Source organism: Paroedura picta, chromosome 6 (genome assembly GCF_049243985.1).
Source record: "Paroedura picta isolate Pp20150507F chromosome 6, Ppicta_v3.0, whole genome shotgun sequence".
Lineage (NCBI taxonomy): Eukaryota > Metazoa > Chordata > Lepidosauria > Squamata > Gekkonidae > Paroedura > Paroedura picta.
The window spans coordinates 41,916,476-41,935,464 of NC_135374.1; the positions used below are offsets into that span (position 1 = coordinate 41,916,476).

Consider the following 18,989-nt stretch of genomic DNA (forward strand, 5'->3'; position numbering starts at 1 on the left):
TAATGAAGAAGAAAATTCCAGATAGTTTTAGTTCACTTGTCTCAATAAACATATCCCTTTTTTCTCTCTTCCTTCTCTTCCCTTCTTAATGTTGTGTTTCTTTAAATGTGTGTAGGAGGTCTAGAGGGAATCTTTGTTTTGGGCTTGTAGTTCCTCTTGACAGCCCTGTTTGAATCTACACAGACCATGTGCAGCTAGAAAGAACACTTCTGGGATTTTTTTCCAATTTATCTATAAAATTTTATTATGTCTCTGGGTAAATTGTACTAGCAAGGGAATTTCCCATCTATCTATGATGACAGCTGGATGGCAAAACCCTGAAAAATGAAACAAGCAACTTGTAAAAGAATGAGATAGAAATACTTGCTTGTGTGTGTTGTGAGCATATTTTGTAAAAAAAAAACCAAAACAGAATTCTGGAACACCAAACAAATGTAATGATAGAATTATAGTACTGAATACCACAATAAAATTAACAATAGACTAACAGAATTATTTATCACCATTATGCACAATACACAAAATGGCTGCAGAGCAGTAGAGATGAAAATCTCTTTCCCAGCACAATTTCTTTCCTAAACAGATCTCTTCCCTAGACTGCTGGAAATGAACTGCTGTAATTCAGTTATTCTGAATAAGCATCATTTTCACAGGCTCCTTTGATTTGATAAAGTGCACTTGTGGGTGAAGCATTAAGCCTTATGATAATATCCTAGTGGTGTGCTTTCCTCCTCCTGCCATGAAGAATTGCTTATTAAAGGATATGTCCTGTTGGTTCCGTTCTGCTTCCTTTAGATCCTGTGAGCATAGAATGTTCTTGATTTCTTAGCCGTGTGATTGGGTGCAGGCTGCAGGACTGCATACTTGGCTCTTGAATGCAGTTTCCGTCCACTAGCTTTAATCAGAATCATGCAGATATCAACCATTATCCGTGGCTACTGCTCAACATGATGTGCTTTTAAATAGAATTTGAAATTGGTTTTGGAAGCAGGTTTAAAGCTCAACAGCTTTGACTGTCCAGAGTTTACAAAACTGGTTTAAGAGTCTCTCTGCTGTTGACCTTTTAAACAGTGCAGGGTTCTTAATGGGCATACAGAATTTCTAAAGAATGCAACTTTATCAAAGCTGCTGTTGTCAAGACTCTTTTCAGCTGTAACATTGCTTAAGGTATTTTGCTTGGTTTCCTTTCAAACATGTATTTATATTTATCATATGGCAGAGTTACACACAGGAAGCACATAAAAAGCATCAGGTGCTTCCAACAATGTGCTGGGTATCTGATTGGCCCTTGCTGGGCAACATGCCCCCACTAGGGTGAGGACACTCACCCAACTGAGGGCTAATCAGAAGCTCTTCCCTACCCCCGTTCTCCTCCTCCTTCTCTGTGCTGCTTCCCAGTACATACAAGGAAGAGGAAGAGCTGGCACCAGGTAAGCTGGGGAACTGCTGATGGCCACCCAAGAACCCTCCACGCTACTCTGGCCCAGCTGCACAACTCTCACAGGGATAGAGATGACCGGGCGTGCTTTACACTAGCCATGCCACTCTCCCCGGCTTCCTGCCACTGAAAGAGAGCCAAGCGGGCATGCTCCATGCTGGTCCTGTCACTCCCCACACCTTCTGCCACTGAGAGCGGAGAGAGAGCTGACGAGTATGTTCCATGCTACCCTACCAGTCTCCAGCTGGTGAGAGCAGAGGGAGAGCTGAGCAGGCATGCTTTGCACCAGCCCTGCCATGCTCCCTACCCTCCTGATGCTGAGAGCTGACTGGGTATTCTCCATGCCACCCCTGATGCTGTCCCTGGCATTCTGCCACTGTGAGTGAGAGGAGAGTTGACTGGGCATGCTCTACACCGGCCCTGTTGTCTATCCTGCCATAAAATCAGGTACACTTATGCCCAAATAATATGATTGATATACAGTTGGGGAATCAAGGAATCTCTTTCCCGATTGTCCAACCCACCAATTAATATCTCTCCCACAAGCCAAGATAGCAAGCAGCCTTTGAGTCTGGTCATTGTTCTTTTAAGCTGCCAGTGGCTTGTTTTTATTGGCTGGGTTTTTATGCTGGGCTTTAGTGCTGGATTTTAATTTGTACAATGTTTTTACTACATTATAAATTGCCTTGTGCAGGTTCCTGGAGAAATAAACCACTGAACTTTGTTCCTAGGCATATTTGATCTTTGTCTATGTAAGCTTTATGTGTACATTATGCCTCAAGTGAAATCTGGTGGGTCTGGCGATAGTGGGATGTAATTCCCAGTGCTGCATAGGGAGAAGATGCAACCTGGATTTTTTACCAGATCATTTCTTTTTTTGCTTCAATACCATTGTCTTCCCTCCCCAATTTTTTTCTGATGTATTTCCTTTTTCTGTAGCTCAGTGTTCCAGTTACTCAGCTGGGTCTCCTAACTTGAAGCTACAGAGAATATATTGCACTGCCGTGTCTTCCGGTTTGAAAGGAAGAAAAAGGGGACAAGCTAATTTCTCCCTTGTCTGTTATGTGCATTACTGGCTTCATTAACTTTTATCCACTTCCTTTAAGTGCATGAAAGTCACCATTGAACTAGCTCCTGCTGGGTGCTGCAGGTGCTGCCAGGCAGACAGGAGAGCAGCACTCCTGTGATCTCTAGACCAGTTTTTTGCTAAGCACAGGCATGCCCTATTCTTCCTCTTCATAACAGCACTCAGGTTCTGAGCAACTCTTGAAACCAGACCTTATAATGGTTTCCTCATTGATGCCCCATTTTCAGCTGGGTGTAATTTTATGCTTATCAAAGAGTCAAAATGGGAAAGCCTTTCTGTACTCTTAAAAGAAGATGAAACATAGAAAGGGAGGAGGAGAAAATGGAGGAGGGGGAAAGAGAATAAAGGTTGGTTTGGAGAAATAAATTAAACTGTAAAAGGTTAGGCTACTTGCAGAGAACAGGCTCAGTCAGTGGATCAGAAGAGCAGGAACGGATGAGATTAAGGGGAGGAATTATGGGCAGTATAGTCTGGCAAAGGTACCTTCATTTTCTTCCTTTCGAAACAAAGCAGCAAATTGAAGGGACTCATAGTACCAAATTGGTCAGATCACATCATTTAAATCAGTAGCAGCCTTAGCTTTCCTGGGATTTTTGACTGATGATTAAAACCTGCCACATAATTTAAGAATAATCAGTTATCACCAGCAGCTGCCTCTAGTCGTGGAAAGTCCCCCCCCCCCAGTCTCTCCAGGGTGCAGACAGAACCAAATATTGCTCAAGGACAGGGAGGCATGTGACATTCAACTGGGCATGATATGAGGCTGGAGCGCTTTCTGTAGGCATGTGTATGTACATAATGTATCACTCAGTTCAGGGCCTTTACGCACGGGGATCTTTGTTGCAAATTGTTTGCGGAATGAAAAATCGCCATTTAAAATAGTGGAATTCGTCGTTATGCATACCTGCCTTTGTAGTGGAATCAGTTGCGTTTTGTAGCGTTTCCCACAGGCTTCCGGTCTCGGCAGAAATCGCTAGAAAGGAAGCGCTATTGCCAAGCTCGTCCCGCCCCTGGCCATCAAGCAGCCAATGGGCAGCCGTTAGCATGCTCCCAAACAGCCCCTTTCCCTTTAAGAAAGGTTTTTTTTAAAAAAAACAGACCCATAGCAACGAATCTAGGTAGATTCGTTGCAACGGAGAGACCCATCCAGCTGCCTAATGTGAGCTGTCGTTTGATTGTATAATCGTTGGCACGCTGCCTCGAGTGATAAAAAAAAATCCCCCCCCCTCTCACGGGCCCGATTTTCGGCTGAATTAATGTGTAAAAAATAAAGGGACTTTATTTCAGCAAACGGGCTTTTATGTGGTTTGTGCTTAGTGACTAAAGGTGAAGGACTGAAGCCAGGGAAGCCTCTAAAGAGAAAGAGGCTCGCTTGTGCGTTTATCCCCGCTCGCTCGGAGAAAAAAAAATGGCGATCGCTTCGCCGGAAGTTTGGAGGACAGGCTCAGGAGGAGGGACTTTGAAGAACCCGCAACAATGGTAACGCACAGGTCTTTAGCGCTAGTGTTGCAGATTGGTTGCAGGAGTGTATCGCTATCCAGAGGGTGAATCCACTTTTCTGGATTCCCCTAAAAGCGCTACAACGAAGCGCTTTTTGCTGATTGGTTTCAGGAGTGTTGCAGATTGTCTGCGACGTCGTGCATTAAGGCAAATTAGTAGCGTTTTCAATTAGCAACCATTGTGCTATTTTGAAGCCGTGCGAAATGGCCCTCAGTATTGCCAAGCTGAAACTCCAGGTTCTCAAATGCTTTTATCTTACATATAGTGTTGTCTGTTCTGGTGAGTCTAAGTTTATTACATTGAAGACCAGCTTTCCTGACCTTTTTGGCTTTCAATATGTTTTACTGTATAGCCATCGCATAGGAGTTTGGATGAGTTACTCTGGAGTTAAAATTCCATTTCTGCTCGGGGCGCAGTCTCCAGTGTGCTGGGCACATGCCTCACAGAGGATTGTTGGAAATTTCCAGGGCAGTTGCATATACCAGTGTGGTGTAGTGATTAAGAGTGTCAAATTAGCATCTGGGAGGCCCAGGTTCAGATCCCCACTTATGCTGTGGAAACTCCCTGGGTGAGGATTATTGTGAATCCCTCACAGGATTATTGTGAAGATGGATGTGAGGAGAATGTTCTAAAGCAGGGGTAGTCAACCTGTGGTCCTTCAGATGTCCATGGACTATTCCCATGAGCCAGGGACTGCCAGCATTTGCAGGGTCTCATGGGAATTTTAGTCCATGGACATCTGGAGGACTACACGTTGACTACCCCTGTTCTAAAGCACTTTGGCTTGCAGGAGCCTCTTTCACTACCTGTGTACTCTTCCACTACTGGGGGGGGGGAATAGCGTAGTCATGCTGGAGGTAGTCATGCCTCTTATAGTATCATCATAATGGCAGATGAATACAAAGCTTGCCAATACAAAGACAGTATAGTCTATCCTCGATGGGGCAGGTTTCCACTACCTGAAGACTTTTCTCTTTCCCTAGCAATTAATCTATTATGGGGTTTTTTTTGGGGGGGGGAGATTATTCACCTTTTTTGCAGGGCAGCTTTGCAAAGAGGAAGTGTCTGGAAGTCATCTCCTGCTTGTTATCCTGACCTTGGTCCTTATCAGTTAATTAGAGCCAGTTTGCTATCCCAGGCAGCATCTCATTCTTCCAGGCAATTAGTTGCAGCACCTTGGAGAAAAAATTGTTTCATGTTGGAGAAAAATTGATTTTCTTCTTCACAACTTGGCTCCCTATTTGAATATGACTGACACCTGGTCTGAGCCCTTTAAGTCTGACTGCTGAGGGGATAATTTGTCCACACCTATATGGTAGAGTCCATACATATACTGGAATTAGTGACAGAATGCATTACATCAGAGACTATAGATGGGGAAAATACATGTTTCAGTGGTCCCCCCCATAAAAATACTCCCTGCAGACAGACAGCTATCATATCAGTGGGTTGTTTTCTCATGGATTTGTTTTCGCTACTAACTTTTCTTACTGAAAGCATAAAAATCTCTGTGGGCTATCCCAATTTCAGAAATTATTAGATAACCAAAGACAAAATTCAGGATGCTGAGTTTTGAGATACAGTCTAATTTCAACAAAACAGTAATTAAGATTAGTAAATTGGAAGCATTGTTGAAAATTAGGTTTTGACAGATAAGGGCTTTCCGGCTAGAGAATGGAGGCAATATAGTAACAAAAGACACATTTTCTAATAATTGCTGTGGTGTGCTAAGGAGAGTTGTTAAAAACTGCAAGTGGCTTCTAATGTCTCAATTTAAGATACGGAGGGGTGTGAGTGTGAGAGAGGTTTCCAGACGACATATAGGCTTCTTGTTATTGTGTAGGAAAGTGCCATCAGTGTAGAAATGTTGCTGCCTATAGTTTCATGGGCTTCATTTTTATTGAGAAGTGAGTCCCAATGAGCTCCTTGGAAACAACTACTAACCAGCACAGGACCAAAACCAGAGATTAAAATGAAGAGGAGTAATTTACCTTATTCAGTCATCTTGGCTGGAAGTTTCATGAACTTGTTGAACTCCTGTTTTGCACACAGCATTTGGCCTTGGTATATTTATTATTCAATTTAGTAACCACCCAACTTTGCATCCAGTCTTGGAGTTGAGTACAACATATTTTTCTGCAACTGTTAAAATCAGAATATAAAACTGTAATAATAAACAATAGTAAAAACTCAACCCCAATACTTTATCTCAGTATATCTGGGCGGAGTGGGGTGTTTGGGTGTGTGTTTGAAATTTGTCTGTGTATCCTGGCCTCAGCCATATGCCTGATGAACAGTGCCATTTTGCAAGCCATGTGGACCTTTGATTAAGGTGACCAGATTGTCCCACTTTTGGAGGGACATCTGGGGGTACCTGGCAAATTGTATTTATGTTAAAATTAAAATATATATATTACAATACTATTTTTTGCATTCTATGCATTCTATGAAACTTTTTGTTGCTCAATATTGACCAAATTTTTAATCAAGAACCCACCCAGTCAATGGTGTCCCGCTTTACCGATGTTAAAATCTGGTCACCTTACCTTTGATAGTACTGTCAGGGCCCACATCTCTGCCTGCAGGATATTCCAACAAGCTGGGACCACTTGCACTTCTTTAGAGCCAGGGACTGCCAGCATATTTGCATTTATAGATCTGTTATCTGGGTGAATATTGGGACAGGCAGTCCCATAGATACACAGGGCTGAAACCACACAAGGCTTTAAAGGTTAAAACCAACCCCTTGAATTTGATCTGGAATTCAACTGGTTGACGAGGTAAAATTGTGGGTGTGCTTGGTAGTAGTGACCATGTGATTTTGGACTTTATGATGTTGGGGAAGGGAAAAGTTGTATGTAGTCACACATACAGGGTCACCATCAGGAGAGAAAATTTTGACAAATGTAAAGTTAGGTTGGGTAGAATCCCATGGCCAGAAAAACATAAGGAGATGGAAGTTGAAGAAGGTTGGCAGTTTCTCAAAAGTGAAATACTGAAGGCACAATCACAGACAACTCCCTTGAGAAGGAAAACTAGGAGGAACCTAGAGAAACCAGGATGGTTCCATAAACAACTTTCAAAATAATTTAATAATAAAAAAGACTCATTTAGGAAATGGAAGGAGGACTTTATAACCAAGGAGGAATATAAACAAATAACCAATTCTTTCGGGGAGAGTGTTAGAAAAGCTAAAGCTCAGTATGAGCTTAGGGTAGCAAGAAATGCTAAAACCAACAAAAAGGCATTCTTTAGTTATATTCAAAGTAAGAAAAATATTAGGGACATGATAGGACCATTGTGGGGACCAGAAAGTGACTATATAACAGGTAATGAAGAGAGGGCTGAATTGCTCAATTCCTATTTCTCTTCAGTCTTCTCTTGCGAGGGAATCGTGCACAACCTGGCAAATAATTTCAAGTGATAAGGAATGGGAGTTGTGGCCTAGGATCACTGTATCGTTTGTCCATAAACACCTAGTTTCTTTTTTTTAAATATAATTTTATTATTTATTATTATATAAAGCATTTACAGAAAGTAAAGAGAAAAAAGCGACCAGCTGATATGGTTTGCCATCCTCTTTTAACATACATATTCAGTTCCCATCACATATTAATCCTAATCTAGAAGTTTTCACCATCTTTCTTAGCAAAATGATTGTTAATACATATGAGAGTATGATCTGTTATAAGAATATATTCTATTATTATCTTAAGTGATATAAGGTCAGTCGCCTTCATAAATTGGCCCTGACCTAAGAGTTACTGCTGCTGTCTTGTTAATACATTTGAAATATAGTTTGCCATCCTCTTTTAACATACATATTGGCATACATATTCAGTTCCCATCACATATTGATCCTGATCTAGAAATTATTACCATCTTTCTTAGCAGAGTAATTGTTGATACATATGAGAGTATAGTCTATTATAAGAATATATTCTATTATTGTCTTAGATGATATAAAGTCAGTTCCCTTCATATATTGGTCCTGTCACCTAGTTTCTTTAAATGAAACCAAATCTTCTGGGCCTGATGAATTACATTCAAGGGTATTAGAAGGACTTGCAGATGTAATTTCTGAGCCTCTATCCATTATTTTTGACAATTCTTGGAGAACAGGTGAAGTGCAAGAAGACTTGAGGCAGGCAAATGTTGTCCCCATCTTCAAGAAGGGGAAAAAGGAGGATTCATGTAACTACTGACCTATCAGCTTGATGTCTATAGCAGGCAAAATTTAAGAACAAATTGTCAAACAGTTGGTCCTGGAGAAGCTAGAGTGGATGGCTGTAATTACTTAAAGTCAGCATGGCTTTCTCAATAACAAATCATGTCAGACTAACTATCTCTTTTTTTGGGGGGTGAAAGTTACTAACTTGCTAGATCTTGGGAATGCTGTGGACATTTCTTACCTTGGTTTCAGTAAGGCTTTTGATAAGGTTCCACATGATATTATTATTAGCAAGTTGGTAAAATGAAGCATGGATCTTATTACTGTTAGGTGGATCAAGAACTGGTTGACAGATTGCACCCAAAGGGGGCTTGTAAATGGTTCATTGTCTTCTTGTAGAGGAGTGACGAGTGGAGTATCTCAGGGATCTGTCCTGGGCCCTGTGTTATTCAACATATCCCTAAATGATTTGGATGAAGGAATAGAGGGGGTGCTTATTAATTTTTCAGATGATACTAAACTGGGAGGGGTAGCAAACATAGCAGAAGACAGAATCAGGATACAGGATGATCTTGATAGGCTCGAGAACTGGTCTAAACTGAATAAAATGAAGTTCAATAGTGACACATGTAAAGTTCTGCATTTAGGTAGGAAAAACCAAATACACCAATATAGGATGGGGGAGACTTGTCTTGACTTATTTACTTTATTTATTTATGGTCATTTAGACCAAAATTTTTGAAGCACTACTATACAATAGCAGTTTGTAAAGGGAAGGTAATACATTAAAAGGTTAACAATGCATCAGCAATAAAACTTAAAACTTCTTCACCATAAAAGCCAACATTTAGAAGCCGTTGACTATTTTACATGGATAAAATGAGCCATAAAAGCAATGAAACTAATAAAACTGTTAAAATATAAAACAAAAGACAAGATTAAGAGGCGTGCGATACATCTACTTGTCTTGACAGTAGTACATGTGAAAAGGTCTTGGGGGTCTTAGTAGACCATACACTGAACATGAGTCAGTTGTGTGACTTGGTAGCTAAAAAGGCAAATGAGATTTTGGGCTGTATTAAAAGAAAAAGCCGCCAAGACTTATCTAAGGGGGCCATTGCTGCTGCGGGGGAGGAACGCCGACAGGGACCTGGCTGGTTGGAGAGATTGCCCAGCCCTGGCATCCTCTGAGCAGTGTGTGTGTTGGCATGGCAACAGGGGGTGTGGCCGAACTGGGCGTCAGTTAAACGGATGGCCTGATATTCTTTGGCCTCTTTCCCCCCTTCAGAGTGCCCGAAGACGCATTGCTTGGTGGAAGGAGCCTTTTTCCTGGCCCAACCGCCTCGCGATGTCAGGAAAGCCCAGCAATTTTATTTCATTTTACTTTTTGAGGGAAAAAGGATGCTAGACACGCCCGAAGACGCAAAACCCTCCCTCCCTCCCTGTTTATGAATTGTTTGACTTTTTGTTAGATGTTGGGTTATATTATTGATTAATTGTCACAGCCTGCGGAAGTGGAGCATGGGAAGGATCAATTTTGGGGAGGCCGAGCTTGTGCACTGTCCTCCCCTAGATTTGGGGGGCCCCTTAAAGGGCTGTGTGGATGCAGAGCCTGATTGAAGGCTAGCAATTCCTGGGGGGCAGGAGAACCCAACAGAGGCTGGTGCCCAGAGGGGTAACTCCATGGTGCCTCCCCCGTTTCAGCCTGCCATTATGTTTAGGTTTTGGGGCTGGATAGCCAAGGCAACCCGTTGAGGGGCAGGCTGTGGTGGGCTTCCTTGTGGTAGGGTAACCACAAGATGGCATGATTCTCTTCCCATGCTTGCCACGCTCAATGTTGAATAAAGGCTGTGGCCAAATATTTTATGCCAAAATTATGGTTGTCAGTATCCTCATTAGGTGGTCAATATCCCCCTGCAAGGCAAGTCTAGTGTCCAGATCATGTGAGGTGATGTTACTCCGCTCTGGTTAGACCTCATTTGGGGTACTGTGTTCAGTTTTGGGCACTACAACTGAAGCATGTTCAAAGAAGGACTACAAAGGTGGTGAGGGCTTTGGAGATCGTCATATGAAGAAAGGTTGAAGGAGCTTGGTCTGTTTAGCCTGGAAATAAGATGACTAAGAGGTGATATGATAACTATCTTCAAATACTTAAAAGGCTGTCATAGAGAAGATGGAGCAGAGTTGTTCTTTGTTGCCCCAGAGGGTCGGAATAGAACCAATGGGTTGAAATTAATTCAAAAGAATTTTTGGCTAAACATCCAGGAGAAGTTCCTGGCAGTTAGAGCTGTTCCTCAGTGGAATAGGCCTTGGGAGGTGGGTGAGTTCTCCTTTTTTGGAAAATTTTAAGCAGAAGCTAAATAGTTGTCCGACAGAAATGATGATTTTATGAATTTAGGTAGATTGTGAGGGGGTGGGCAGGAAGGAATGAAGGGACAAGCCAGTGTTTGTCTCTTGTGGCCCTTCCTTGCACACCTAGGGAATTGCTAATTGCCACTGTGGGATGGTAGGTGAATTTCCTCCAGGCCAGGTTGGATTCTGGAGATTTTTGGTCTGTGTGGGGGGATCATTTGGGCATGAACGTGGGGTCACTGTGGGTAGGCAGGTAGTTGTGAGTTCCTGCATTGTGCAGGGGGTATGTATAGATTACCCTGAAGATCTCTTCCAACTCTATGATTGTATGATTATATGAACTGGCAACCAATGCAGCTTCTGGAGGACTAGTTGAATATGTGTCCTCTGTGGTGTCCTAGTGTGAACTGCACAGCTGCACTTTGTACCTGCTGCAGTTTCCGCATCAAGGTCAGGGATAGGCCTGCATAGAGTGAATTACAGTAGTCTAATCTAAAAGTGAACGTTGCATGAATCATCGTGGGTAGGTTCTCAGGTGTTTAGATTCACCTGGCAAAGGTGGAAGAATAATGAAGACTTGGATTGGTGAAAGGTGTACTAATAAAGAAATTATTAAATCAAAGTGTCATGTCCAAGTCCTTAATGAGGTAAATTTGGAGTCAAGCCAAAATGGGGTTCCGAATTTTTACCTCTGTTTCCAACTTTCCTCAGTGACTCACTCCTAGATAACATAAACATACAATGTATACATTAATATCAAAAGCTACATGTTTTACATGTATAATAAAGATATTCCAAATGTAAAGTACAAATAGAGAATCCTACCTCATCAAGTTCAAAATTATGTATTCACAGAGAATACTTGTTCTCGATGTCAAAAGTGCTCTCTGTAAAGGTACATAATGAATCCACACTGGGGCCTCATCACCTATTCAAAGACCTCCCTCTCCATCATCACCAGTTTGCTTGTCACAAAGCAGTGCTCTGTGAATTGGACTATTCCTGTTTCTCAACCTGAACAAAGAAAAGTCACATATGGTACTCAGCAGGTGCTTGTTCCTCACAGGAATAAGCTTGGTATGAGGAGAAAAGGCTATAGGAGCACAGTCAGGTTTCCCCCGCAGTAAGCTGCAATCTTTGTTATTTTCTTCCTTGCTAGAGAATCATTGTTATGTGCTGTAATAGGAAGTGAGGTAGCCATGATCACCCATCTCAGTTTCTTCTCCTGCTTTTTGCTACTTCTGTAATACTTCTGTCCCTAACTTCTCCTTCTCCCTCCACCCCTTTCACTCTTCTGTCTTAATTGCCTGTTCAGGTCCTCTCCCATGAAAGTGCTTCAGTAAGTCTAGGAGCAAGAGGCACATCAGTTGCCAGCAGAGGTTGTTCTGTGTTGAGGAAGTGGCTTTTATGCTGGTGGTGACGCACTCTGCTTTCAATCCAGCATACAAGGGGAGGACTTGATGTGGATCCTGCCGGAGGAAACCATTTAGGAGTCCTTAGCACAGCTAAGAGCAATTTCAAAGGTGATATGATGTGACTTCCCCTGCGCTGTGGCTTTAATGTATCTTCCTGCTGTGGTAAAGGGGGAGGGGCAGGGTCTGAGGGTGGCTTCTGCACCAGCAAAAGGAGGGCAAAGCCTTGAGTTTTGCTTGCTGTTTCAAACTTGAATGGGTCCTGTGTATAAATATGAGATCATTGACCACATTGGGAGAGCTTATACCTGTTGACTGGAGATGACTTGGGTTAGCAAACTACACTCTTTACTGGGTACACAATAAAAATGAGTAATGAGGAAAATAGAATCACTGAATCACTGAGTTGCAAGGGGCCATACAGGCCCTCTAGTCCAACCCACTGCTCTACGCAGGATCAGCCTTAAGCATCCAGCTGCTGCTTAAAGACCTTCAGTGAGGGGGAGCTCACCACCTCCTTAGGCAGCCTTTTCCATTCCTGAACTACTCTGTGAAATTTTTTCCTGATATTTAGCCACTACCATTCTATATATGATTTAAACCCATTTCTGTTGGGTCCTGTCCTGTACATCCTACTTCTCATTGACCTTCTCCAAGTGACAACATTTCAAATAAAGAGAGCAATCATGGAGTACCTTTTAGTGCCTCCTCTCCAGGCTGAACATTCCCAGGTCCCTCAGCCCTCATAGGGCTTGAGATGTCTTTCCAAACTACCTATGAATCATTTGCACATGAATGAGAACAAAGTGGTCAGGAGATTGTCTGCCAAAAACAGACATGTAACAAGCAATAAGGCACTGGGACCCCAATATGCCACATCAAATGTGTTTTGCTGTGTAGCTTTATCAAGGGACATCACATTCTTAAAAATATACAAAAGTATAATGAAAGATAGTTCAAAACAATCAATAACTGTATAACAAGAATATACTTAACAAATGACATGAATCCATTCTCAAATTGTTTTCAACTGGAAACCTCAATATAGAAGAACAATCCCTTAACAGAGAATCTAAAGAACAGCAAAACATTGCAAATATTAATCATTGTGATTACTTAGCATGAATATAAATCTCTGTATTATAAAAAGAAAAATCTGCTTGGTATATTTGGTTTTTAACCTAAATACCATTACAGCCAACCTCTGTAAAATTAAACAAATTCAGTTTAAAAAGAAGGACATGGAGTTCCTAAAAAATCAAATATAAGTTATAACAGAAACTTACAAGACTGTTGTAGAAAATTCTATAAACAGCTACTCCTAGCTTCAGGCGTTCCAGGCACACCTGAATCAGGCTGACAGGTGGCATCCCTAGCCTTGCCACTAAGGCCTGGCTCTTGCCTCAAGCCTTAAGTAAAGCCTGTTGCTAGGATCTCTAGCTGCTTACATGTTGGCTACTACAAGATAAAGCTGTGAGGATTGGTTCTTAATAAGCGGGTGTTCCACAGTGTTAATACTGCTAATTCCTGAACTCCACACATTTTATTGTCACAAAAGGAAGCAGAAAACTACAGACTTGCGCATAGGCTAAATAATGCAGTTTCAATCTGCTTCAGTGAACCTTTTGCAAGTGGATTTTGCCATTTCACTCTGTAAAATCTAATTGCAACGTACATTGAAATTGGATTGAAAGTGCATTATATAGTGTGTGAGAAAGCAGCATGCTGCTCTGAGATCCACTTCCGTCTGTCTCATGCACATGAGTATACATGATCCCAAAAGGAAAGATTGGGTATTAATATTGTAATAAGCAAAAGGAAATAATATGGCATCCCATTCTACCTGGAGCTGCGTACCTGCATAGGATTTTCCCCTAGGTGAGTAAAATGGACCCAGCTTATGTAGTACACATGGATTCCAGTGATGTAGAAGAAAAAGAAGAGTTGGTTCTTATATGCCGCTTTTCTCTATCAGAAGAAGTCTCAAAGCGGCTTACAGTCACCTTCCCTTTCCTCTCCCCACAACAGACATCCTGTGAGGTGGGTGAGGCTGAGAAAGCCCTGATATTACTGCTTGGCCAGAACAGCTTTATCAGTGCTGTGGCAAGTCCAAGGTCAGCCCCAGCTGTCTGTATGAGGGGGAGCGGGGAATTAAATTGTGCTCCTAACCACTGAACCATATGAAAGTAGAACCTGTTCTGTACCTATGTGTTAAGGGCTGGTTATATCTATCTAGTATATTTGTATCCCATCCTTCCTCCAAAGAATTCAGGGCAGTATATGTGGTTCTCCCTTTTGTGTTTTATACTCACAACAACCCTGAATAAGGATAGCCTGAGAGACAGTCATTGGCCTGAGGTACTCTACCAAGCTTCATGGCACAGTGGGAATCTGAATGTGTACAAACTGCACATGGAAATTGTCGTTCTTTTATCTCTTATGAGGCTATAAAAACCCAACTATAATGCATGCATATCTGACACTAATGCACCTTTTCTTGTTTTAAACATTGGCTTATTTTTAGGATTATTCTGGGGCTTTCTTTTTTAAACTTGGAGGTTGTAATTCTTTACTGTTTTCTACTTGTTCATGCAAGTCTTTCTATTAAAGTGTCAAAACGTGTCTGCAGAAGAAGATGGGGTTTAGATAAACATCTGCCTTTGAGGAAACCGTTGTGACTAGCTTGAGGTGTCACAGTGGACAGCGTTTGTGTAAAATGGAAAGATGAGAGTGTGACTGTTTAGATATCATATCCAGTTCACCTATGTCTGCTCCCACACAGAAGTTACTGGCTTTTTCTTTTTTCCTCTTTATCAACACAAAGAAAACAGAATCAAGCAATGATTTGTTTGTGTGAAACAACCACCAGTAATCACATACCAGGCAGAAAGCACTTTCTTATATAAACTTTTCTCAAATCTGTCAATAGAGACTGCAAGTCACTGAATTATAATCTACTTAGTGATAAGAATGATATCAATGTGGTATGCAGTTCAGCTCTTGGGTCAATCAAAACATCACTCTGGTTTTGGTGCTGCATGTGTGAAAATGTAACTGCTGCCAATAGTGATTAGTTTGACAGATTTATATCCAGACTCTCTTATAAAAAGAGGCTAAGGCTAGCCCAATCTCATTAGAGCTCAGAAGCTAAGCAGGGACCACCTTGGGAGGCTTCCAGGGAATACTAAGGGCATGATAATGGCAGCAGGCAATAGCAAGCCACCTCCGAATGCCTCTTGCCTTGAAAATCTAACTTCTTTCAGACTGCAGGCACATTAGGAAATCTAGCAGGAGTCAAGGTCCAAGAGAAGACATGATGGCAAACAGTGTATTTCCCTCAAAGTGTAGTAATCTAAGCAAACATAGCGAGTCCCTAGGTGGATATCTCGTTTTCGAAGAGCTACTTCAGGGACTATCCTTACCACAGGTCCCTCTAATATTTGAGAAAGAGCCATCTGGGCGGCACTGTCCGGGACAGGAACCTGTGGTCCGGCCTGCACTTCTGCCACTCCAGCGAGCCAATCTGGATGCGCCCAGCAAAGCTAATTTAAGATCACAATTTAGGACTGCCAGTAAATTAATGCAAACTTAATGTGGTTGTGGCCCAGTGGGCTGCAGCATTTGGTGGGTGACTCATTAATCATTTTGACATTGCAAGAATGTTGAGGCCTATTACAGGCTGGATGGGGTTTAGATGTTTGGGGTTTAGACATTTGACTCCAGGCAATATGGGCCACTTTAACAGAACGGCTGGGGGTTGTGAGAAGTGTTGGGGCCGGAGGGTCCTGTTCTGGTGGCGGAATGGGGCAGGGGAGGAGCCTGCTTTGGTGGAGGGAGTCAGTTAAGGGGTACCTGACTCTACTGCATAAGGGCCCCATTACAGTGGCAAGATGTGAATCAGGCTGACCCTGGCTGGGGAAGGCAAAGTGGTTCACAGGGACAGATGGCCTGGGGTTTATGCCTCCAGTGGCACCTCGGATGGTACATCTCCCTGGGGTTGGCAGGAAAACAGTGCGGACTATCCAGGGGGCCCTTAGAGCAAAGGTTATGAATGGTCAGCTGACCTTGTCATGCAGACTCACACCTCCCCCCCCCCTTGCCTGGCCAACACTTTCTGAGTTTAAATTGTTAGTAAAGCTATGACCTGTTTTGAAAGAAAATAACTGAGTCCTTCCTGAGCTCATAATGCCCAACCTGCAAGACAATAAGACAATTTTCTGTGGTTAATGAAGTTATAAATGATACATTTAACATTGTTCAATCCATAAAAGAAATTTTGTTTCAACAGTAAGGTAAACAGTGCATATATTTCAGTTTTACCTCAAATGTCTACCTTTTTGCCAGAAAAAAGGGGTAAGTTTTGTACTGTCCTTGTAAGAAAAGCATGCCACTTGAGTGCTTCTGTACTCAGAGCTGAAGAGTTGACTTTTTACATTAAACAAAATTTGATCCTGTTCATACTCAAAGTGTGTAAATACTTAGCTGGATAGCTGCAAAGTGTTTTGAACAGATTATTAAACGAGAGACCCTGGAGTGAAGGATTTAACTGGTGAAGGGTTTTAATTTTGTAAGTCTTTAATAGTGTCTTTTGTTCAAAGTACCTAGAAGTCTAAATGGTGATGCTAACCTCATGGAAGGTGGCCCATTACTGGGCAGGCCAGTTTATGAGAAACTGCAGCTGCTGCTGCTATCAGACCCCCAAGCAGAAACTGCTTTTGGTTCACAATTTGCTGCACTGTGGTTACCTGTGTTCTGGCCACACTGATTCTCTGCGTGAGAAGGGAAGTGATATAGCGAAATGATACTGAGCACTCTTCATCACCAGGGGAATGAATATAACAGGGAAGGGTGTGTGTGCAACCTTCTACCTCTGTGCTGTCTCCCTCCTCAGTTTCCCACTGAGGACAGGGGTCTTCCCGTGACACAGCTCCCATTGCCCAGCACTGCTCACCTGGGTGGCAGGAGGAAATGTGCAAGTGAAATGGGTGGGAGGGAAGAAAGGCATCCCTGGTGGGATGATGTTGCTTCTGGTGCAACCTTGGGACATCATCATTCCCTGCGAAGTTCTAGAGTTTGTTGAAACAGTGTGGGGTGAATTCTGAATTCTAGAGCATCAGTCCCGGCATGATGCTGTCACTTCTGGGTCACATTGGAAGTGGCATCATTGCACTGAGGATGCAATGATTGCCCTTGCCTCACCCATCTTTCCCTAATTGCCAGTTTGCACCTGGCAATCCTACTTCCTGGTTTGGCATGCCTCATCTCCTTTCTGGTGGACACTAACCCAAATTTAAATATTCACATCCTGTGACTTGCTAGCTGAATGTAGCCAATCAGCTTTATGCAATGTGCCACATCAGAGCCAATTACAAAGAAGTACACTCTATTAACATGAGCTGAACTTGCTACATTCATAGGACTGAACGCTTAAGAACTTGCATTATTGCTGTTTGTCATGGTTTTGATCATTGCTGTAAATGCTGATATTTTTGCAGTCTCTCAAAGGAGCCCGAGTAGTTCCTGAAAACACCCATAGCTTATTTTAACCCAATGGTTCCCACACTTTTTGGGCTGCCACCCACCTGGCTCCCAGGCTACATCCCTAGTGCCCTCTCTCACACACATGCAAACACACACCTCTTTCCTGGTGTTAGGTCTACTACAAATTCAACACACACTATATTGCCTATACTTTTTGGGGGGTTGTTATGTAGCAGTTGTATTTTAGTCTGGAAAAATGTATAAATTTTTGTAAATGTCATTTGTAAAAGCCACTTTGAGTCCTTGTTAGGAGAAAGATAGATTGGGAGAGAGAAGCAAGCAATGGAAATCTCCATGGCCAGGAGCAAGCAGGAGAAGGCTTTTCCAGCCTCCCAGAGATGGAGACATTGGGGGAAGGATTGCCAACTCTGGGTTAAGAAATTCTTGGAGATCTGGGGTGGAGTGTGGGAAGGACAGAGTCTGAGGGGGGAAGGGGCTTAGCAGGAATGGGAATCACAGCCAGCTCACCTTCTGAACCTGCTGTTTTCTTCAGGAATCTAAGCAGGGTTGGCCCTGCTCAGCACTGGGATGGGAGACACTAAGGTCCATTCCGCACAAGGACCAATGTTGCCAAATGTTCACAGAATGCAGAAACGCTATATTAAATAGTGGAATTTCATCATTCTGCATACCTTTTTTTTAGTGGAATATAGAAGTCCCAGTAGCGTTTCATTCATTCCCCACAGGTTTCCGGTCTTGCTGGAATCGCAACAAAGGAAGCGATTTTTTTCCTGCTCTTCTTCCCGCCCCTGGCCGTCAATCAAATGGAACAGCCAATGGGCTGTTGTGTTCATGCTCACAAAAAGCCCCTTTCCCTTTAAGAACTATTTTTTAAAAAAACAAACCCACGCGTTGCAATGAATATGCGTTCAATTGTTGCATCGGAAAGACCTTTTTGCTGGCGTAGGAGCTGGTGATTAATCATTTACACGCTCTTCAAGTAGAAAAAAAAATCCCCCCCATGGGCGCGATTAGAAGCCGAAATTACGGGCAGTGCCGAACAGGGGGCTGTGTTGTGTTTGGGAACTTAGGCAGTTTTGTTTTACTTTAAATCACTTCTGTGGAGGGACTTTAGCCAGAGAAGCCTCGCTCGTTCGTTGCTTTCACAGGTCTAAGGAAAAAAAATGGCGATTGCTTTTCCGGAAGTTCGGGGCAAGAGTGGGGGAGGGACTTTCTTTCTACCGCTACATTGAGAATGCACGTCTTGCGCTGATGTGTTGCAGCTTGTGCGCAGAAGTGTAGCGTTTTTTTCAGGGGGAATCCACTTTTCCCGATTCCCTGAAAAGCGCTACAACGAAGCGCTTTTTGCGGGAGTGTTGCAGGAGTGTTGCAGATTGTGTGCGATGTCATGCAGAGTGTTGAATTTGTCGCGTTTACCAAAGGTAAGACTTCTGCTATATTTAAGTCGTGCGGAATGGCCCTAAGGAAGTCGCTACTACCCAGAGGCAGGCAGAGGCAACCTACCTGGGGACATCTCTCACTAGCAAA

At 42.7% G+C, this 18,989-nt stretch overlaps 1 protein-coding gene and 1 long non-coding RNA gene across 3 annotated transcripts in view; one reads left to right on the forward strand and one right to left on the reverse strand.

The window, feature by feature from the left end:
- CD247 (CD247 molecule) overlaps nt 1–18,989 on the forward strand; it is a 47,359-nt gene that overhangs the window by 13,755 nt on the left and 14,615 nt on the right. The gene's annotated exons all lie outside the window — the stretch shown is intronic.
- On the reverse strand, nt 384–6,156 carry LOC143840665 (uncharacterized). Of its 2 annotated transcripts, XR_013232295.1 has the most exons (4): nt 6,017–6,156; nt 5,056–5,200; nt 3,009–3,136; nt 384–895 (listed from the first exon to the last, which is right to left on the reverse strand). It is a non-coding gene; the product is annotated as an uncharacterized LOC143840665 (long non-coding RNA). The 2 variants fall into 2 exon arrangements; XR_013232294.1 differs by lacking the exon at nt 384–895 and having other exon boundaries at nt 2,613–3,136.